The following is a 23718-nucleotide window of genomic DNA, read 5'->3' on the forward strand; positions in this document are numbered from 1 at the left end:
CCCAACAGTGACTGGAGACCTTCCTCTAAATTCTTTAACATTCTGTGGGTGCTATTATATGTCTTTGACTGCCTATTTATTTTTCTTGTTCTTGATACATGACTGGGCTCCCCCCTTTTCAGATCACATATTTCTGTGATCATTGTTTTATATCTTTGTCTTTTGCAGACAAGTTATCATTGGTAATATGTGGTTTAGCTATGCCCACTATACACCTTTTGATCATTCTTTGATTAACACATGATTTTAATTCTTTAGAGATTATGGTGTTCCAATATTTTTAATCAAGGGTATCAGTGTTAAAAAAAGATGGGGTTTTCTTTCAGGGAGTCAGTTGGACTCATTGAGGGTACTGAAATGTCTGTATCTCTGTTTCTCTTGCTAACTCTGTGTCCCTGTTTCTGTATCTCTGTCTCTGTCTCTCTATCTCTGTCTTCCTCTCCTAATGAACTAATGCAAAAAATAGCTCATCCATCTATATGGAATAATCTGGGAAATGGGCATCTTTATTAATTTTGTCTTTCTTGTGTAGGCTATTGGCCTGAATTCTGTTTAGTGGCCAGGAATCTCATTGAGGAGTTTCTATAGTATTTGGGGATGATTCAATTAGCATAATGTAATTAAAAATAGTAATATCAAGGGGACTTCACTGTCTTTAGGGAATGCTTCTGCCATTTGTGTTATGCATAAGAAGTCTTCCATAATAGTGGCAGAAATCTTTGGTGAGCATGTCTTCTTATTTATTCCAGGTTTGATATTTGTGAGTAGGTAATTCAAGAAAGTTATCTCTGTGGTTTCAACCGCTAAAAAAATCTTGTATAGTCTTCAACATATTCATGAGGGACATTTTTGGAAAAGTATTTTTAAAGCTATATATTTTTAACAGAGTCATCTAAAAATCAACAACAATGAGCACAATATATTCTTGTATTCTTCAGACAATAGTATGACTTTCAGTCATGACTTTAATATGTGGTCTGTTTCAGGAAAAAAAAGTTTGTGAGAGACTTCTTATTACCTATTCATACTTTCATCAAGGTTATATCCCCTTTAAATATTTTCAAATATCATTTTGATAATTTTATAAAGATAACAAAGTAGGTGTATTGATAATTTTGAGGTCTTGAGTTACTTTTGTTAGAAGAAGAAGACAGTATTATTGGATGCTTTTTAAAAACTTTTGTTATTATCTTCTCTTTCAGATAACTTTAAAAAAGGATCATACAGTATTTTCAAAAATGTATCACTTTGTGCTGTGTGTATTGGTCAAGACTAGTTGCTGTTCCTATCTTTTCTTTAATTCCACTTCTACTTCATACATAGCACATCAGAATTTAAGGTGTTAGAATTCAGATATGTTGATTATATTGTCATAGATATGTCAGCACAATAGCTGGCACGTAGTAAGCTCTTAAAAATGTTTATTGATTATGTGAGTGTAGTGTGTTAGAGGAATGCTGATAGATCTGTTCCAATTGTTTTTTTTTCCCCATTTTCTATCCTTCCCACTTAACCTGTAAATTCTCCCACTTGCTTGACTTTCACATCAAGCTTTTGTAGACTTATTTTCTCCTGTATCTACTCCTTCTCACTATATTGTCAGGCAATACTATTCATAATTTTCCACTGTCTTCCTCTATGATATTTTGAAAATGGGTTCATATTCTTAACAGGTGTTTTTATAGCCATAGAACAATGCCAAAATGATTTATGTAAATATTTTTTTCATGGAGGTCTTTTGAAAATTAAATTCAGTCTTCTTGGACATATAAAATGAATGCTTGATCCATAAGCCTTCCTTGTTCCATAAATCTTTTGTGACTTTATTAATGATGAAAAACATATTCCACAGACAGATTTAGCCAAATATCACTTTGAAGAAGCAAACTTTCTGCACTTCACTTTCCTCAGTTGTAAAATGGCAGAGGTGTAGAACTACATTGTCTCTATCTTATATTCCTATAGGCAAAGGTTTCACATAGCCTTAATTCCAAGTTGGTTACCAGAATAGTTTAGAGAAGTCAATTGTGACCTCAAACAATCAACTTACCTGTAGATTTCCTTTGACTACTAATAACTCTGACTTGGCACTAGGCATCTGGTCTTATTTTATTGACAGCTAAAAACATTTAAATGTTTAAAAGTATGGGTTTCTGCCCTGCAGGAACTCAGGTAAATGGCATTATAGGTGCAGTGAGGATCTTATCTTACTCTGAACTGCAGACTGAACTCTAGCAATGAACTCATATTTCTAGAACAATTATATTTCCTCTCAAAAGACAAAGAAGTAAGAAAATGGTGATCACAAACTTGATGCAATTATATGAAATTAGAACTATTTAAGTTCAGAATTACTCCAATCTTGCTCCTTCCTTCTTCTGTCTTTGAATAAATACTGGAACTGAGGTTTAGCTAATGGCTTATTAGAGGTTTATATAAATATTTACACGTGTGTGTATGTATTTGTATAAACAAACATTTATATACATATATTCACAGACTGCCAAAACAAGCATTATAGATTAAACTCATAAGTAGATGAGTTGGTATTTCTTTATATTCATACTTATAATTGGTTTCCAAAGAATTCTAACAGAATTTGTTAGGTACAATGCTTACCCATTGTGAATAATGAATTATGAAATAATCAATCATAGTTGTATTTTTTAAAAGATTGACTGAAATGACGGCCAGTAGTTTATTAGTACTGCTTTGAAATGTGTAATTTAAATAATGAAACAGGAGCCAAAATAGATTTTTAATAAACTGTAAAATTCCTAGACAAGGTCCAGATTTTTAATAAACGGTACAATTCCTAGACAAGGTCCATATGCTTCTCTGCAGGATGGACCATTGCACATATAGCTCGTTCATACATTTGTTGAACTTCTAAGTATCTTACAGAATGTGAAGAGCACTAGTCTGAGTCAAGAGATTTGAGTTTGTTTCCAGAATATTCTATTAAGTGTCCTTGAACAATCCTTAAGTTCTAAGCTTTGGTCATTTCATCTGTGGGACACTATTGCCTGGTATATCATATTCAGTATTCAACAAGCATTTATTAAATGCCTCCTATTTGTCAAGTACTGTGGTTAGGACAAGGTACAAGAACAAAAAATAAAATAGTCCCTGACTCCAAAGAACTTTTATTAGGGAGATAAGAAATATACATGTAATTATGGGCTATATATGTATAGGAATGGATTGTGTGCATATATGTCCATGTTGTGTGTATGTGTATACATGTATGTGTACATATATGTGTATGTGTGTTGTAGTATTAGAAGTGAATTTTTAAGGAGGAAAGGACTAGCAGTTGAGAAGATTAGAAAAGGTCATTTATAGTAAGTGTTGCTTGAACTTTGAGGGAAACCAGGAATTTTGAGAGGTGGCAGTGAGAAGAGAGGGCTTTCTAGGTATAGGGAACAAGGGCATGGGGATGAAATCTCAAGTATCATGAGTGGGTCACAACAACATGTTGCATGATTTTGTCAGGTACTTCCCTTTTTATAATATGCAGAGACTTACAAAGGGTTTCCCTTATAACAGACCCATGAAATACGGAATGCAAATGCTATTGTTATCACAAGTGAACAAATGTAATCTCCTGATGTCATGTTCTTTTCAGTATGGCAAGTTCTTTGAAAGCTGAAGTCTTGAAGGCATCTTGAAGGTCCCAGAGTTGCAGAAATATGCCAAAGAAGATAAAATAGAAAACAAAATAGTTATTTCATAGTAATCAACAGTATGTAAAGGAAAGTCTGACTTTTGGATAGTAGTTTTTCATTGTGACATAGTGGAAATAGTACTGGATTTGAAATTAGATGTCCAAGTTTCAATCTTGACTCTGAATCTTACTAATGTGTGACTAAGTAAGTTGTTTGATGTATCAGGGCCTCAGTTTCCTCATGTGTAAAATAGGAACCAGTAGTTGTGAGCATAGGCCTGCTACTGGTGAGACTGAGGCTGCAGATCATTTCAGTTTCAGAGTTCTGAGCAGCAGTCTGCTAAACCAACTTGTGCAGTGGCACTAAATTCAGTAACAATGTAGTGCCCAGTCACATCACTGACCGACTATAGAAGACCCAGTTTCAAAATAGAATATAAACATGTTAATTACATTAAATATGCACCATCATTTGGTGGTTGTGATGAAAGTGCTTTGTAAAGCATAGAACAAGTCTGTTGAATGAACACTTTTAAACAATCAAGACTTTCTCTCTAGCTTTTATCTGAAGTGAATCCCTCATAGGAGTTTTCAATAACTGACATATACCAGATTCCTTCCCTATGAGAGGGGAATCAGCCCTCTATCTGTATCTTCACTTCTCCTCTGAAGTATGCAACTCCTTAATGGAGTCAAGCGGACAAGCAGTATAAAGTGTCTCCTATGCACTTTGGAGATACAAAGTAAAGCAAAAAATGGTTGCTATTCTCCAGGAGCTTACAGTCTAATAGGGACATGGACCACAAACAACTATGTACAAACAAGATAAACACAGGATAAATTGGAGGGAAGACTTAATATTCAGGCCCTTCTTTCTCAAAGGAGAAACATAGATTCTCATTAAACCTATCTGCATTTAGAAAATGACATAGGAATGTATAAAACACACAGGGTTTCACACTTACACCCTTTCCCCCCACTTCCAAGCCCTCTGCCTTCAATGACAATGTGAGCTGAAGAGAGCTTGTTAGAAGGTGGCTAATTGGTCTATTAATCTGTGCATCACCTTTGAAGTGTAAGTAGATGGTCTGCCAGATAGCTTCTTCCCTTATATTGCTTAATCTACATGATCTGTATTTGCAATCACCAAATCTATCCTTATTGAAAGGGGTGCAGACTTTTGAGAAGTTCTTTTCCAGGGATGATGCTCAAGCCATTGACTTTTCCAATCAGAAATGAGCTATCAGGACCATTTGTCCCAAATGAACCATTTCCCTTTGTTCAGATACTGATGATATCTCAGCATTCATTTTCCTTAAGTATTTTCAGGATATGATAGCCAAAAGATTTCTTTTAAAGAGCAAGGAATGGCAGCCAAATATGCATTTGTACATGTACATATGGGTATGCATAAAAATTTATACATGTATAAATAGAAATATTCCTATGTGTATACACACACACACTACCTGTGCAACTTTTCAAAATGCACATTTTACTGAAACAAAAATAAAACAAACCCACAACATAAGAACACCATACTTTGCTTATTGTTAAAGTTTAAGGTAAGATTACAGTTTCAGCATTTTAGAACATCACAATAGCTTGGAGAGTGGATCCCCTCTTTCCCCATCTTCCTCTGCCTAAAACTATTCTAATTATTAGGGAGTTATAAGCCAAAGAGTTTACATACTCTAAACTCCAAAAGGCATTGGTATGCCATGGCATGGGTTGGAATGGATAGAGTCTGAGTACTTAATATTTTAAAAGTTCTCTAAACCTCCCTGGCTTCTACTTTAGAATGGCTAGAAACAAGCAAGTAAGCAGAGAAACAAACAAAAAAGTATTTCTTCCCTTTTTCCAGCAAGAAGCGGTCAACTCCGTGGATTTAGTCTTAGGGTTCTGTTTTTCAGATGCCAGCGTGCTTCTGAAAATGTGCCATTGTTTTCTGTGCCTGTGATTTGATCTTCCTTGCTCCTTCCACAGCTCTGTGAGGAGTTGCTAATAGGCTCCACCAAGCAGTGTGAGTGGGTTTCTCTGCACACACACATACACACACAGAGACACACACACACACACACACAGACACACACGCACCCCTCCCCTGCATTTACAGCTCCTCAGATGATTATGCAGGATCCATGATACAATATTAGCAGAAGCTGCTATAGATTGATGGGGGCCCTCATCAAGCACCCTGCCCACTCAATATTATAAAGATTCCTGTCGTCAGCAACTGTGACGTTCTCTAGGAAGTTGCCCATTTATGGCTACTAGAGCAAATGATATCATCACAATAGGTGGCTCCTGTCTAAATAGGGATCATTTGTGAAATGAGATTAGAGACATTTATCTGAAAAACAGGAGACAGAGGCACCTGCTTCTGTAGTTGATATCCCGAGGAATCATACTGCACGCTAATTAAGGCATAAATCTTCATTTCTAATTCTATTACATGAGAAGAGCCTCCTATTCCTTCTCGGTACCAAACAGCCCCCACATCCACATGGAATAAACTCCAGATCCATGTTTTCTATTATGCTTGAATATATGGGACATGCATTGCAATCCTATGCTTGCCCCACTGCTGCAGTATACTTGTTTTGCAGAGCTCTGTAGCAGGCTAGTCCAAGCTGTGACTAACCAGATCTGTGGATACCTACTTTGCAATCTCTGGCCTTAATCTTTTTTTTTTTTTTTTTTGCAATGATTTTGAATTGCTCACTGAGCATACAGCTGCCTGTTTGGTGAGAAGCTTCGTGCTCTATGCATTTGGATGCTGTAAGCAGTGCAGCAATAGTCTTTCCACGGTAAGTCAAGGATGACTAATTTCTTACTTTTTTGTACCTTCCGTGTCTACTTCCTTCAACCCCATGGCATCAGGTAGAAAAAAAAAAATAATGTGTTAATTAGCTAGAAACTAGTTAATTTCTGACAGCTGCTTTCCCCTTCGTTACTTTGCACCATGTTATTTCCTCCTCCTTTCTTACAAGCCAGAGGTTGCTCTGGCTTAATAAAGTAAAATACTCAGCTTTTGCTAGATGGTGTAGTAGCATCTCAGGGGGGCTTAATCTAACTGCAATACAGGGTGCACCTTAATTGCCCAGGGTGAATTTGGGGAAGAGGTATTACAAAACAATCTAAAACTACATTTTTGCAATTCTAAGAAGGCAAGTTCCCAGGCTCCAATTAACTGGAAATAGGATGATCGCTGAATACCGAGGCAATCTCTAAATGCAAGAAGTATCGGCGGGTTCCTAGTCCCATCTATCAGAGATGCAGCAGCTGTGCCGCTGATTTCAGCATTCATTTGGGAATTAATAGATCCAGGGACCCGCAGTTATTAAACCCTATGTTTTATACGAAAACAATGAGGAGGAAAAGCCCATTAAAGAGGCTTCCTTTGTAATGCCAAGTATAGTGAAAAATTCAGTATCTCTTATCAGCTGCCTTAAATAAGGTGAAAGAAAATAAGAAGCTATTTGATTTCCATGCTGGGTAGTGCTACCTGGTAAAATAGAAACCCTTTTGAAATGCAGGGAACAATAAATATTCATATTCAGAGAAGACCAGATATATTCCATCCTAATCAGAAAAGATTTCATATTTTTAAGCTCATTGTAGGGAGCATGATGATTTTTGATAAAGCATGCTTTGGAGTACACACGGTTTGACAAGGGTCCATGGGAACACTGGGTTACTAGGTCTTACCTATTAAGATTCATTCACGAAGGGCTTTAGCTCTGGGGAACTTTATAACAAGTGAGCAGGTGCCCACATAGATTGAAATTAATGGATTAGGTGTGTCTCGCCAGGATTTTTTGTCCTCTTACTTCCTTGCCTGTTAAGCTGACACATTTCTTAGACTTGTCTCGTGCACAGGTGAGCAAGTCTGTAAATAGCAGTACTGAGACCCATCTTTTGAAAAAAATACATTTATGAATACTAGTTTGTATCATCTCTCTACCATCTAGGTAAAAATAGCTGCTATTTTAAAGTTGACTAGGCATATAATCAGGAAACAGTATATATCCACAGTGCAGCACCTGAACATGTCCAGTGAATTGTCGACTGCCATTGGTTTCTAAGCATCGGCAAGAAAATTGGCGATTTCATTCATAAGTCACCCCTTAAAGAATTTCATCGCTGTGCCTGCCCGTTATATTAAAAATGAAATATTTTGGGCATTTAAGATGTTTGTGATATAAAACAAGTCAATGGGACTGTTCTTCAGCTTTCTGAGACACTCATTTTACTTAGCAACAAGTGCTCACCAAGGATTACTTATCAAAAATCGAATTCATCCAAATCAATGCTTTCTAAAGAAGCATTACACGATTTCCCAATAGAATATATTTAAAATGGGCTCATTAATAAAATAGGCTCTGTAACCCAGGGTATAGAATTTTCCTTGCCATGGATGCACTTCAATGGCTATTTGAAGTAGTTATCGGCACCAGCAAACAGTTTCATTCAAAGCAGGCAGCCTACCTTGTTACTGAGTTTCCTTCTCCGGGTTTGCAAGCAGCATCTTTGATAATGGATAAAGATAGATACTAAATTCTCGCACATGTTCAGTAAGTCAATTCACTTATAATAAAAAGAAAAATTAAAAGCCTGAAAGAGGTGATTTACCCGAATTGCCTTTATATTGTATCTTAGTCTTTGACACAGTTCCTTAAAATGCAAAACCATTCTAGAGGCATTTTTATGTCTAACAAAATTGTACTTTGAGGGCATGTCACATTTAATAAAGGTTTTTTTTTGTCCCTTTTATCTTTAAAATCAATATTGATATTTTCAAAATACTATGTATTTTCCCTCTTAAACAAAGCCATCTATATTGAAACTGTTGAATTTGATAGACTTATATCAGACAGTTTTACTTCAAATTGTGATGTGATAAATATGATAAACAAAATTGGGAGATGCTTACTTGCATATGAAGTTGGGATGCCATTTTCTCCTTTTTTTCCTCTTTTGTGCACTAAATATAAAAATTTATCCAAAGCAAAAGTAAATTATATGAATTTGTTATTATGTATTTTTAGAGAACCAACTTAAGGAAAAAGCAGGAGAGAAATGCATGGGAATGCACTTCAAATAATAGAGTCAGAAATTTCTAAGAGAGAATATAAAAATGCCCTTCTTCTCCCCCTCCCCCTAACCAAAAGGGAGCTACGCATTTACACTGTATGAAGTTGTATGGGTCTTAACAAGATAAATTCATACACCTCCCCACAATGTATACATCAAAGCCAGTGTACTCAGGTATAATGTGTGCAGGGGAAGTATTTCTGGATAAACACACACCTCCACACTAGAATTGTAGAGTTTCTTTTCTTCCCTCATAACCATTTTTGAAAATGTGAGGCTTCATTTGCCAGAAGTATCTTTTTGCCTATTGACTGACATGCATTAAAGCTAATGTTTGAAAGTCCTGATTAAATGTTATTTTTTAAATGTTATTTTTTCCCACATGCGGTTGTTATTATTGTCACTTGATTAGAGTCAAACTCATTTATTATAATTTAACACATAAAATGTTTGGATTATTTTTGCTAATGACCAGTTTTTAGGAAAAATCAAACTTGTCACATTTTCATTCTGAGGTGCTGAATAATGAAACCTTTCTCTTGGCTATATACCTTTTACACTATCTTCATTAAGGGAGTGAAACGTACATTTTAGGGTAAAAATCATGGTTAACTGACTCTCACTACTCAGCAGAAAATATTTGGCTTCCAAGGTTGCTTGATGGGAGTGGAGCATACAGTATACTTTGAAAAATACAATTGTGAAACTGAATTAAAATACCTCAACAATGTTACCATGTTACTGATGACAAAATATTTAAATAAACAATGCGATGGACAATCGTTTGTACTTTATTTTGTTTTGAATCACTGTTGATGTTATTTATTTGTCCTTTTGTCCTAGAATATGTCCAATTCTTGTAAACCTTTTCTTAAATATACAAGTTTCTGTAAGACAGTTTCCATTTCATGTCCTATAAATGAAATGAAACTTCACAATTATATTCTTCACCATAAACTGGGATCTAGAATATTCAGAATGGCTCTTTATGGTTCCTATTTAAGGAACTTCCAACTGATGATACCAAGAAGTCCTCTTTAGAGCATAGTCTCTTCTCTAGTCTCATATCCTGCTCTCTCAGTCCTGTGTTATAGTCATATTCCAGGATGCCTATAAAGTGAACAAGCATATGACTCCTCTTTGGAAAATGCTGTCTAACAACTTGGTGAGGGTAGGAAAAGAATAGTAATTGACAGGCTTTACTTTCAGGATCTCTTTTGGTACATGGTAGGATAGCTTTCCCTGCCTCCCCTCCCCCAATCAAATTATACATTTTGGAACACTGAGCAAGTTTGGGTTAAAATCAGATTGTGCATCACTTCAGGGATATTTCACTATGTTCTCCTACCATACTTAAAATTTAGAAATAGCACATACTTTCCATAGCTACCAAAAATTCTCTTGAAAGGAAGTTGTGCAGCATTTTTTCCATAGACAAAAAGACAGAAAGTAATATGTAGACAGTAGCCCATAATACACAAATAGGACATTTGTGTAACCACTGGTCCTGATGCAATAATATACTAAATTCCATTTATGTTCTCAGATATATTCCAGATCCCGACAAATCCACTTATCCAAAACCTTGTTAGCTTTTCTGGAAATGGATAGTGACATTGTCTGCCTCCCCTGTCCCTGGAGCCCCAACTGTCTCCAATCAAAGATAGGAGAGTTTATGTGACTGTTGATGGAAGTACAATCATCATACTTTCCCTCTTACATCGATGAGTTGATAGAAATTTAAAAATTGTTTATTTATAGTGTCTCCACTCAGAGTCTTCCCATATAGACTATGTCAGTGCTGACCTCTGGAGCCTTTCTGACAAACACTGTTATGGAATTCCATTCTCTCAATTCATTTGGGGGGGGAGGGGGTTTGACTAGAATTTTGGAGTTCAGAGAAATGTGGATTTCAGTTATTCTAATTATTTTCACATATGAAGAAATTGAGACCTAGAAAGGTAAAGTATTACACAAACTGACACAACCCTAGTGACTCCTAATCTAGATTTTTCTCCATTGCACTGTGCTTTTATTTCCTTTTGATTGTTTCCTCCATTTGCATGGTATAGTGTTTTTATAGGTCTTAGATACTCATTCTCTGAAGGTTTAATCTATAGCCTCTAGGGTAATTTGATTTTTAATATTACAAAAGATTTTCCAGTTCTGCTATATATTTTTTTCACTAGTCTAGACTTTTTTGGTAGGACAGTATCAATGTTCATTGTCATATGTAGGCAATGATGAGTATCAGCTAGAATTGGGGTTGGGATTGTTTTGAGCACTAAATGATCCTAGTAAAGCCACATGGAACTCATGGATGTATTTGACTAAGGAATAGTAGAGAAAAAGGAAGGAGAGGGAGAAAGATTAAAAGGAGAGGGAGAAATAGCTGTAGATACAGAATGAAAAAGATGTATACATGTGGGGGAAAGAGGATGCTTAGTACTACTCATTTACATTCATATTGCCAATTACAGCCATGAGAATTGGTTGTTATGACTCTGAAGTTTTTCTTTTAAACTTCCTCTTGTATTAATTCCACTAAATACTTCTATTTTTCCTGCCCTGCTACCCAATGCTTACTTCTGAAACCCAAATCACAGAATTTTCCCTTAAGAGGTAAGGGAGGAGCCACAAAAGGCAAAGGGCAGCTAGGTGGCCCAATGGAAAGAATACTGGGCCTAGAGTCAGGAAGACTCTTCTTTCTTAGGTCAATCTGGAATTAGATACTTACTAGCTGTGTGACCCTGGGCAAGTTACTAAACCCCGTTTGCCTCAGTTTCTTCATCTGTAAAAATGGGCTGGAGAAGGAAAAGGCAAAACATTCCAGTATCTTTGCTAAGAATACCTCAAATGAGGTCATGAAGAGTCATATATGACTGACAAAGGACTAAACAATAAAGCCAAAAGCAAAAGAAAGAGAACTTGACAGAGATTTGTTAGCTGAGTTCTGGCACATAGGAACATAGGAACCCTACTATTTTACTTGATAACAGTAAGGCAGCATGGCATAATTGAAAGAACAATGGACTCTTGGGTGTGTTCAAATTATAGCCTTGATATTTGCTAGTTCTATAAATCTGGGACAGTTATTTAGCCTCTCTAAATCTCAATTTCTATATCTGCAAAGTAGGGAAAATAATAACCATATTACGCCTCTTTACACAGTTGTATGAAAAGTACCTTGTTAACAAAGTGCAAAACTAATGTAAGTAGTTAAAAATAATTATATCATCATTGGTGGTCTCACATCTTTGAAAAATAATTAGGTTTAGCCTAAAAAGAATTAGTCTAAATTGTGGAAAACGAAAATTTTCAAAATGTCAATACATAACTGAGGAAGCATGGCATAAAACATTGAGCTGGTCTTGGAGTTTGCTATCAGGGAAAACCTCATGAAGAGGGGATCATTTCCATGGAGTCTTGAAGGAAGCCAAAGTTTCCCAAAGGCAGGAGTGAGGAAAGAGAGTATTTCAGGCATGGAAGGGGTAAGGGGAGGGAGGTGATAGCCAATGCAAAAGCATTGAGTTGGGGTGTTGTGGACAAGGAATAACAAGTAGGAGTATATGTCTCAGTGGTACAGAATGTAGAGAATAAATTTCAAGGAGACTGGAAAGATAGGAAGGGGAAAGTTTCTGAAGAATTGATGTGAAAATATACAATTTGTTGTGATGGTTATTTTAAATTTAGAGCTGGGGTTCTAGGTTATCTATAGATCTCTAAAGAAGGATCATAGTGGAGAACTGAGAGGATGATGAAGAGAGTAGGTGTCAAAATTCAAAAGATTGTTTGGTACCAATGGCGGCTGCAATGCTTAGGGTACTCTTTGACTATAGTGAGCTCCTGTTCTTCACCTCCTCCTTCTTCCCCATGACTCTTCTCCCCATTGCCTTTAATCTCATAAGTGAAATTGACTAAAGAAATGAGAACTACAGAGCATCTGAAAAATAATGCCTGCAAAATGAACCATAAATTTCTATTTTTATTTTTCCCTATTTCTGATTTTGTTCAGGGGTGGTGGGAAATCTTCAGACAAAGTTGTGGGAGGAAGACATTTGAGAACCACTAGGCCAGAATACTCAAACCACTGATGATTTTCCCCCTTGAAACTGAAGTAGCATGATGGGCATATCCTCATGCTACAGTCAACCCTAATGAGGAGAAATAGATGAGTAAGCCAAACAATACTTGAATAAATTCATGGTTATTGATATTTGTACAACCTGCAGTTTGCCACTGATACATGCATTAATAACTGACATTTATATGTAGTTTGAAATAAAATATATGTTTATTTAACATCTCATTTTCCATACTTTGTGTCCATTTATATGAATCTTCCACAAAAATCTACTCAATGTGCTAGAGACCTTTCTGTAGTTCCTTTAATATTTTGTAGGATTTGTACAGCCCCAGGGCTGTCCATCTCACATTGTGACTGGCTCACCTCCTCTTTAGATACATATGTCCTTGGTGATAGTTCTTATTATTTAAAATCCTCAAACAAGAAGTAATAAATGTTTCTCTTTGGGAAATGTTTTTTTTTACCTGTATTTGAGAATGTGTTCTTCTGATGTTTAGGAGTTTAGAAACTTCTAATATAATAAAGTTACACTGTGAAGATATAGCTCAAGAGCTGTAGAAAAACAATTTTCCTTGTTATACAACTTTTCCTTTTTTCTCTTGCTTGTTAGGAACAGCAATAATAGCAAAATAATAGTTTGCACCTACAAAGTTATTTAAGGTTGTGCCTAGGAATTTACTGCATCCTGCTTAGGGATCCAATTGTTAAATTTTCTGTGTGAACATTTACACCTTTGAAATTGGCAAATGCTACAAATGAGGACTTGATTTTTATTTTGTTGATTTCCAGACCTAAGAAAATGATGGTGAATGCATTAATAATGTAAATTAAATTTAAAAGTATGTCTTGTGTACATTTTTTACCTGGAGAGCTGTTGTTGCAATCTATCAACACCTTCCTTAGTTTAACTCACAATGAACCTGTGAGGTTGGTTCTATCAATTATGATCCATTTATCAAATGGGGAAACTGAAGGTCATAAATGTTGAGTGACTTGCCTAAGGTTATACAACTGGTAAGTATTGGGGAGGGAGGAAGAAGTGAAATTCATACCTTTCCTGATTCCAAGTGTAGTGCTCATTCCAGTGCATGATTTTTTCCCAAAGACCAAAGACCTTCATTCATACTGATACAGAATGGTAGCCAGGCAAGAATGTCTTCCCTATGCCATGGCTCGCTATTTTGGGTTTATGTCCCACATGCAATGGGAGAATTAGTAAATATTGGTTAAGAACACCTCTTCTTACTGGAACTCAAAGGTTAACTGTAGGATCCTTTCTACAAGGAAAAGTCTAGAGAGATAACAGTTCACATAAAAATGGGTGATAATATCAGCAAGATGTTGATCAAAATCCAGTGTGGACGATTTCCCCAAAGGTGAAGAAAATGAATTGCACAAGATGGCCCCCTAAACCCACCCCCAATTTCTTTTATAGTTTTACAATATATAGTTTTATCTTAAATAATGTTATAGTTCCTTCAACTACTGCTGCCAGGCACATATTATGATCGAATAAACTTTACCTGGATGTGTGGTAATGTGTCATAAGCATCATTTTTTTAGTATTAAACTTTGCAACGTATCTGCTGAGCCAAGATAATTCAAAAGGAATTTTGAAGTTGGAGACTTGTTTTCATTTCTCAAGTGCACTTTTCGTTTATTCATTCACAGTTGAGACTATTGGATAAAACTAGTCCAATTTAAATGTTCCTTTGGTCAAAGAATGTTTATTGAATGGATGAATGAATGAGTTCATACTCAGAAGGAAAACAGAAGGTGGTTTCTCTGTATATGGTTGTAGAACTGTTGTAGGGACTACTTTTGCCCACTAGTCAGAGTGGGACTGCAGCAGATTAGTCTGATTGAATGGACCAGCTGTCATGACAAACTGGAGATAGATTGTAGTAATTTCCCCAAATTCCAAAGAGAGGGGTTCAAGAGCCCTTGTTCCAAATGCCCTTTGGAGTTGAGCATCTGTTTTCAGAAAGCATAGTTGAAAAAAAAAAGCATTTCAGAAAGCATGTAGAAAAGATTAAAGTCAATCAAGAAGCATTGATTAAGCACCTACAAAGTGACAGGTACTATGGAAAGCTCTGGGCATAGAAAGGAAAAGCAAAATGGTCCCTTATTTTAATTTGACAGTATGTAAGATCTTGGGTAAAGGAACAGTTCTAGGGGAAAGATAAGATGTTTTTTTCCCTAAATCTCTTTTTTTTCCTGAAAGAAGTGTTCTTCAATGCTTGGGGCTTTTCTTTTTCATTCATTCTAACTTAGGGCTGCAGGTGTGTCTCAGCTTCAAAAGAATGTAGAAGAGGGAAAAGGTCAAGGTAGAGATAGATTACTCCAGTTTTAACTTTGGCATGAGAAATGAAAAAATGCTTTATTGGAGAAGCCCAGCATTAGGCTAGAATCTACCTATAACTTTTTCCCCTTTCATGGGTGATAGGAATAACTACTACTTTAGCTATGCAGGAAGCAAAATTTTAAAATGCTGCCTTATCCTGCTTTTATTTCTGACTTTCAAGCATGGCTTCTCCAGAGATACCACCTTCTTCTCAGATAATACCACCACCTCTTCCTGTTGTGGTAAATAACCTTTCTCCACCTTTATTACAATGACGATATGCAGCCTCTCTACAAAACTGCAGCATATTGGTACACAGAGAAAACAGATTTCTACATATCCAATTCAGCCAAATGTTTGCTTTCAAACTTCCAAGTCACAAAAATTACCTGAATTTTCTTTCAAATTATACACCTCCCTAGAAACAATCCTATCTTGTCTACTTGTTTCCATCTATCATCTCCCTACATATTTTAAAAATCATGTTTTTTCATTCATTTCTCTAATGATAATACCTACCCATCAGTGGTATACATCTCTCTTTCTCCTTTCCCACCCCTCTCCCTGCTCTGCTTCCTCTCCCTCTCCCCTCCTTATTCCCCTTTCTCTCTGCTCCTCTTCCCCTCCCTCTTCTCCTCCCTCCCTCTCTCTCTCTCTCTCTTCTCCCTCTCTTTCTCTTTTTTTTCCTCTTTCTCTTTCTCTCCTCTCTCTCTCTCTCTCTCTCTCTCTCTCTCTCTCTTCCTCCCTCCCTGCCTCTCTTCCCTCTCTCTCTGTCTCTGTGTCTGCCTCTGTCTCTTTCTCTCTGTCTTTGTCTCTCTCACTCTCTGTCTCTGTCTCTCTCTCTGTCTGTCTCTCTCTGTCTGTCTGTCTCTCTTATTTATTTTCCTTCATTTAAAGGATATTCCCATTACTACCTTAGGGAACAATCAGTACAGGCTCCAGATGTTCAAGTTTCTAGAAGCATTTTCTCCAGCTCAGGGGTCTGTCCCTATCAAGTCATCCTGAAAATCCATATGCTTTCTTGAGTATGCCTTTCTGACACTGTCTGGAAGCCAATTAGATCTGCTTGCTATGTGTGTCTAAAAAATTCACTATAAATTCTGTTTGGAAATGGTGTTGTCCTTTTATGTGATTTCATCATAAGTGTGCTGGACATTGATAAATGCTAAACATGCAAAGAAGGTAGTGAGAGGGGAACAAATGATAGAAGTCACTAATACCAAGGCTTTGAGTTTCTTCAATAATCTTTCTTTTGAACCTTCTGGGTCATGGATTTATAATCAGTGCAAGAGATGAGGCCAGACATAAAGTATCTCTGTTCAGTTAGACTGATGGTTCACAATTACATTAATCTGTGAAAGCTGGTAGAGATAGGCTGCTGATGCAGAAAAGATGCTACCATTTTAAAAGAGTTTCTGAACCTTAGCCCTACACAGAAAATTTTCAGAACACTGCTCAGCAACAACCTTGTACTGTGAGCAATATGAATTGGTTGTAGCCAAAGATGAAGAAGGAATAATTCTTATGCTATTATCTGGCCCCTTTTCTTACTAGTAAGATTGTGATGTTATTTCATTTTTCAAGATTGTCCTAGTCTGTGGTTCTCATTTTACAAATATAGTAACCTGTGATTATCATGTGAAAACCAGTAAGCTTGCCTTTTAAGCATGAACCATAGAAGGTTTGATTTAATTTGTAGTATCATAGATACAGCTATAGAGTGATAGATTGGTGGCTAGAAGAGACTGCAAAGGCTATTGAGTATGCCCCCCCCCTCATTTTACATAGGAGGAAACTGAAGCCCAAAGAAATTAAATGCATTATCAAAGATCATACAGATAATAAATATCAGAAGCAAGATTTGAACCCAGAAGATTTGAAACTAGAAGCAAGTTTCGGAACCCACTGAAACCAAATTCAGTACTCTTTTGAAGGCATGAGTGTTTTTAAGCAGGTACTGTTTATAAAGTGCTAGGTGCTAAGATTAAAAAAAAAACGAACGAAAGCAGCCCTCATCCTTTGGTAATCCACATTCCATTGGGAGAATACAACATATACTTAAGTAGATGAAATGCAATATGTAAATATTACAAAATAATTTAATAAATGAGAGACTGATAATCATCAGAGGAATTGGGAAAAAAAACCAATGACTATGAATAGGAAGTGGCATTGTAGCTAGGCTTAGGTGTTAGAATCAGGTGCTAGAGATGGCTAGGACCTTGGAAGTTATATAGTCCAACCGCTGTCATTTTACAGATGAAGAAATGGAAGGACACAGAGATGAAGGAATTTGATTAAGGTCAAGTCACCAAGCAGAGCCATAGTTAGATTCTGGGTTTTATAGTTGTTATCCCAGACTTCCTTCCATGAGTAGTCAAACCTTCACTTGGTATCCACATGAGTAATGCTTTTATGAGCATATGACATTTCATCAGTGAATTTTCACTCTATTATGGTAGTTGGCTAATGATGGCTTGACAGTGCTTTCTTTTTTGGTATCACATCAGTGAAATAGATTAATTATTAAATCACATATTGGAAGAGATATGGTGTTCATTAGGAGACATTGTCAGAGGGAAAGTACAGCCAATGCTAATGCTTTCAGCATAGAATATGACGCTTTCTGGATTTCATTTTTTCAAGGTAACTGGCATTCATTAGAAATGTGTCTGAATTGGAAGACATTAGCCAGTGAGTTATGCTTCATTTGCTGAGACAGTGTCGACAAACCATATACATGCCTATGACCAGCAGGATGCCCTGGAACCTTTCCCGGCTGACTAAAATGGTGATGATTTCCAAGAGAATGTGTTGTAACTCTCCTAATTTAATTAGAAATTTCTTTGTTAGAGATTTGGATTATAAATTTCATTCCATTAAGTAGCCCCCTCCCCACTTGCACCTCTAATCTTGGCAGTTCAATGTCACCGGTTAACTTTACATAAGTAACTCAAGGGGGAAATACAGGCAAACAGTTGCACTCAGTCAAACAACTGGTTTCTTTGAGCAGACAAAAAGGTTGATTTGAGTCAATAATCATTTTGATTGCATATAATTGTGTTTTTACCCCTCTCAAACTAATCTGTTCATTTAGACATAACATTGGAATAACATTTGGGACTACCTTTATCTCACAACTTTGAAAGTTATTGATTTCTGCTACTTTAAATGTAATTAGTTCTGAACATGTATCAAAGGATACAGCATTTTATGCAAAGGATTTATTTTTTTTTAAAAAAGGAATGAAACTGAATATAGTCACCGAATTCTATAGTTGTTGATTGTGACCATCAGTTTCTAAGCTTTGAGGTTTCCTGATTTTGAGGACTAAAAAGGAATTTTTTAATAATGAGATAAAAATCTTATCAAGAATAAATTTATTGGGGTGGCCAGGTAGCACAGCGAGTAAGAGCACCAGCTCCAGTGTCGGGATGACCTGGGGATCAAATCGGGCTCAGATACTTAGCACCACACCCAGAAATAACTGGCTGTGTAACCTTGAGCAAGTTACTTAACCCTGATTGACTTAAAAAAAAAGAATAAATTTATTACTTAATTATGATGCCTTAGGGTTGAGTATCTCCAAGATAGGTCAAATTTCCTATATGTAGCTGTAGTTATAGAAGAGACAATATTACCAGTTTTGATACTATTTTAACTGTAATTTCCTTGAAGGAGCAAATTCCCCTCCCATTGGTGCTTGCCTTCTGGTCTTTGCCCATTAGGAAAAAATTCCAAACACAATAGAACCTTCTACCAAGCAAAAAGGGCTTGGAGGTCCTTCTCCGCTACATGGAGGCTCAGTCTCCCTTCTAATACTTCAGAATGAATACTGAAGCAGGAATATCAAAGGTTAACCCCTAAAGGCATTAAATCAAAATGTTTCCAAATAGGAAGCATCATTAAGAAATTAATTTCATTTCAAAAGTATCTTTTTTTTAATGACCAGAAGAGCTACATAATTCATGTCTGTTGAAATCTTAGTGTGACAAATTTTTTTACCCAGGTTATTAAAGCCTAGCTGGGATTTATTTATTAGGCTGATGTAAAAGTAAGCATTGGCTTGAGTGCCTGAGGCCTAATAACAATCTGGCAGCAATTTAATAAGAAAGAGAAAGTTGGTCCCCAAATAAGTACTCTATACTCTTACTTGAACTTTTAAAAACACATACTTTTTTATTTGCTTTTCATGAAAAACTGTATTTGGGGAAAATCTTGACTTTTTCTGTATATATTTAACTTCTTTGTGGTGCAACAATGTTGACTTGGACAAGAATCCCATAAGATGAGAAAACTTTGATGGGTTGCGACCTGAATTTGTCAAGGGAGAACTTACACTGATCCTCTGAAGTTTCCTTAATTTCCTGATATGGAGGATGGTAGAAGTTGGGGCAGACAGGTAGGAAAGTAGATTGGTTTGATTGATTTAAAGGAGAAAAAAAAGGAAAAAAAAAGAGAATTGAATTATTGCAAAGCAATGTGTTAAGGTAGAAAAGACCTGGATTCTATCTCTGCTTATTTTGTGAACTTGGGCAAATAATTTTCCTTCTTTGTGCCTCAGTTTACTTATTTGTAAAATTGAGTAAGATTGTATCATCATTTGGTTCTCCCTTCCCTCTCCACTCATTCTACAAGCATCTTATATAATCTTGTAAGCTACATTTATGATCCCAGTCAAGGCTGGCACAAAGTATTTTATATTGTGTGGGATATTTGTTTCATTGAGAATAGGGAGTACACAATCTGCTGCTCAGGTGTCTTCTGATACATAGCTATTTATGTCTAGCTATGACTTTCCTGAAAGTTTGATTCTGAAATAGTGTGGTGGCATCCAACTGAATTTCCCTCCTGTTACTGCTCTTCCTATGTTAATGTCAGATAGAGACCTTATATGAAATTTGTCACCTGAAAATTATGCACACAATTGGATATTTATGTAGCTGTCTGGTCCTTCTAGGGGTAAATAGAAGGATAAGATGCTTAATCAGTTTTCCATTGTCTGATTTTCCCCCAAATCCTATTTCTCCCCAGTTCCTGATCCTGCATCCTCTTGTATTTCTAGGACATGTTTGAAAACAAATCCTCAAAAAAATATTTCTTTCTGTTTCATTTTTGAGATTCTATGTAGGATCAGGAATAAAAGAACCCCCCTCCTTCCCTCCTTCCTTCTCTCCTCTCATTTTGAAATACTGAACTAAACCTTCCATTTACTAGCTGTGTGATCTTGGACAGCCACTTAATTTCTCAGTCTCAGTTTCTTCATCTGTAGAATTATTATAGTAGTAATACATGCATGCCTACCTCACAGGGTTGTTGTAAGGATGACTACTATCACTACTACTACTATTACTACTACTACTACTACCACCTCCGTGGGTGATTATAAAGAAGAAATGGTATAGTAAATAATGAGTTGATTTCAGTTAGGAAGGCCTGGTTTCAGTTCTTGCCTCTATAATATACTGGCTATGTGACCCTACGCTGGTCATTTCTCAATTTTCAGTCAACTAAGATTATAATCTGCAAAGAAGGTGCCTACCTACATGAGAAATTGTACCATGCAGTAATACAGAGTTGTGAAACTCCCACCTCCAAAATTCCTTAGTATGTCCTGAACAAGATTAAGATGTATAATTCAGAAATTTTAAACAAAATAAATAAAATACAATGAAACATGGATTATGTTAATTGTGGTTTTCTAGGTCAGTGTAGATGCACAGGGACCTGCTTCCTATCTGATTTTGACACCATATAGTAGATATATCTTGGAGTCAGGAAAATATAGGTTCAAATGCCACTGCAAACATATATTAGCTGCACAGAACAGAGCTGGGCAAGTTGCTTAATTTCTCTGTGAGTCAGTTTCCTGATATGTAAAGTTAAGGGGTTGATGGTTTCTGAGGTCTCTTGTAGTTCTAAAACTATCATATGTGTGATTGTTGTTATTCTTTGGTGATACTGGTAGAGCTCCATATACAGATGTATTCAGGTGTGGTCCAATAATAAGTTTTTAAAATTGTGTTTTTGCCCTTCTAATCTTTTTACCATTCCTACTCCATCCCTGCTCTACCTATCAGTACCCATGATGAGAAGATTCCTGTGAGGTCCTAGCACAGGACTTTGCACATAGTTTGTACCTAATAAATGTTTAATTGTTTAATCTTTTTGTTCAGGCCAAATTTTGGCTCACTTCTCTGTTTCTTCCTTCTTGTTTTTCTTCTTGCCATCAACCATCTGGGCAGATGGCTGCCCTGGTGATTGCTTCTGTTGAAAAGGGTCACTAATGAGAGCTATGATAATTAATTTTCTGGAATGTTTGATGGGGAAATATATACCTTGCTGCTTCAACAAGATGAGTGTCTGTTTGAACCTTCAGGTAACTAATCAAATTGAAGGCAGAAGATTTAGGGTCTTGTTCTCTTGACTAGAGAGGAGAAAATGGATTGCATTTTTTCTTTGGTCAAAGTAACCATAGGAATGGAAGGACCTTTTAGAAATTATCCTCCACCTCCAGTTTCCAAGCAAAGCTGAGCAAAAAATGATCCAAGCCAAGGGGAACCCCCTCCCCCCCGACAAATGCAGCTGGTGTTATAACAAGGTTATAACCTGACTATTTTGAGTCATGGCAGTTATTGTCATATTGATGCCAAATTGGATCTGAAACAGTGAACTCATTCTCAGTTATATTTTGTGTTTAGGCAAACTCCTGGCAAGAAGGGGAGGGTAGGAATGATTTGAAACTGCAGTGGTGTTCAGGCAGTAAGCTAGCTGAGCCAACTTTAATGTAGTTTGCTGCATATGCTGAGTGGTTTCCTTGGCCGTGTGCATATCATCTATATCGATTATACTAAGACCTTGCAGGGATCCTCTTGTCATGGGAATATGCACCAATAATTGAAGGCTTGTCTCAGTAAGGATCATATGGCCAATTCTATAAGACCCAAGAAAGCATGCCAAGGACAGAAGTCCAGAGAAATTCTAGGAATCAGACTTGATGACTCATAGCACTTTTTATTCTGGATTTATTGCCAGAGAAAATTCCATATTGAGCCAAAAGGAAGAGCTTTTCCTTTTCAAGTGAATATGAGATTTGAAGACCTCAGGATGACATTTTCTACCAGCCTAAGCTAGTACGCCTTTTCAAGCCATGAGCCATATTAGTCAATTGGGAAAAGGTAGCAGGGTAGTGAGAAATCAACACGATAGGTCCAATATGAGAGAAAGACTCTTTGGTTTGAGAAAGAAGGATGTACAATGCTGAGGTTTTCTGGGAGCTAGAATATTTGTTTGCATTGTGGAAAATTAACAATTAATATGCACATGAGTTCAAGATACCCCCTGTGTAATACTACAACTACTACTAAAATAATAACAATAATAGTGATTATAACTGATCTTGATAAAGTACTGTAAGGTTTGTAAAACATTTCACATGCAATATGTCATTAAATCTATCTTTCTACAGAGTGTGTGTAGCCTGAATTATCCTTCCAACTACTCCAAAAAGTCTTACTTTGTATTCATTTATCTGTATGTTTGTTGTTTAGCATGTAAGCTTCTTGAGGAGAAGGTCTATTTGATTTTATCCTTGTATCCCCAAAGCCTATTACAGTGTCATAAACATAGTAGGTGTTTAATATATGCTTATTGAATTGAAGTTCTTTTTCATTTTCTCAGTTAAGTACAAGTTTCTTTAAATATTCCATAAAAGACAAATTATGTCTTGATGTGCATTCAAGTCATTGCCAATTTGAAGAGCTCTCAGTAGGTAGGAGAACCCAAAAGGGAATGGGGGGGGGATACAGTGGGATCCCAACACCATTTCATTCTGTAAGAAATGCACTGATATGATAGATAAATTACAAGCAGATGTTCCTTTTGCTAAGCTGCCTTGGACATGGGGTCTGGGCCTTTGTGCTTAATTAGTAGCAGTAATTAGAGAGGAGCCTTTCTAAAAGAATGCACTTAGAAGTCTAATTTGAATTGCTATCTTGGAAAGACAAAATATGAGTCCTGATTCATGCTAATGATAGAAGATATATGGCAATTCTGGTTTAATCAGATTCTATGAAAGATTGGCTAATTTTTTTTAAAAGATGTTTAAGAATCTGATTTTCAGCTTCAAATGTTAGTGTCAGAAATATGTGGAGATGAAGTAGGAAGAAGGGGAAATATGGTTGGGAAGCTTCCAAACTCTGAAGTACTACCCAAGACCAGAACCTAACTAGGGTGGGATGACTGGGTCTTTTATCTACAGAGTGAAACCCAATGAAGGTCCAAAATATGTAAAGTGACACACAGAGGTAGAGTAATATATGCAAAGTCACAGAAGTAGTAAATGAAAAATCCAGGACATGAAGCCAGTTGTTTTGACTCCACTGAATTTTTTTTCTCTCTCTGGCTCCTACCTTCCCTCCTTCTTTCCCTCCATCTTTCCTTTCCTTCCTTCCTTCCTTCCTTCCTTCCTTCCTTCCTTCCTTCCTTCCTTCCTTCCTTCCTTCCTTCCTTCCTTCCTTCCTT

The 23718-nt window shown here is 36.4% G+C and overlaps 1 protein-coding gene across 3 annotated transcripts in view; it reads left to right on the forward strand.

The window, feature by feature from the left end:
- Positions 1-23718, forward strand: part of DLGAP2 (DLG associated protein 2) — a 1288940-nt gene that overhangs the window by 396532 nt on the left and 868690 nt on the right. The window contains exon 1 of one of the 3 annotated variants that reach the window (XM_069065394.1): positions 6265-6477. The exons of the other annotated variants lie outside the window; for them this stretch is intronic. The gene's annotated coding sequence lies outside the window, so the exon portion shown is untranslated. Of the gene's footprint in view, positions 1-6264; positions 6478-23718 lie in introns of those variants that run through there. 3 annotated transcript variants of the gene reach the window in all.

The sequence above is a fragment of the Petaurus breviceps genome, unplaced genomic scaffold, assembly GCF_028583685.1.
Source record: "Petaurus breviceps papuanus isolate PSGF00001 unplaced genomic scaffold, PetGlider_PUasm1.0 90686, whole genome shotgun sequence".
Taxonomy (NCBI): domain Eukaryota; kingdom Metazoa; phylum Chordata; class Mammalia; order Diprotodontia; family Petauridae; genus Petaurus; species Petaurus breviceps.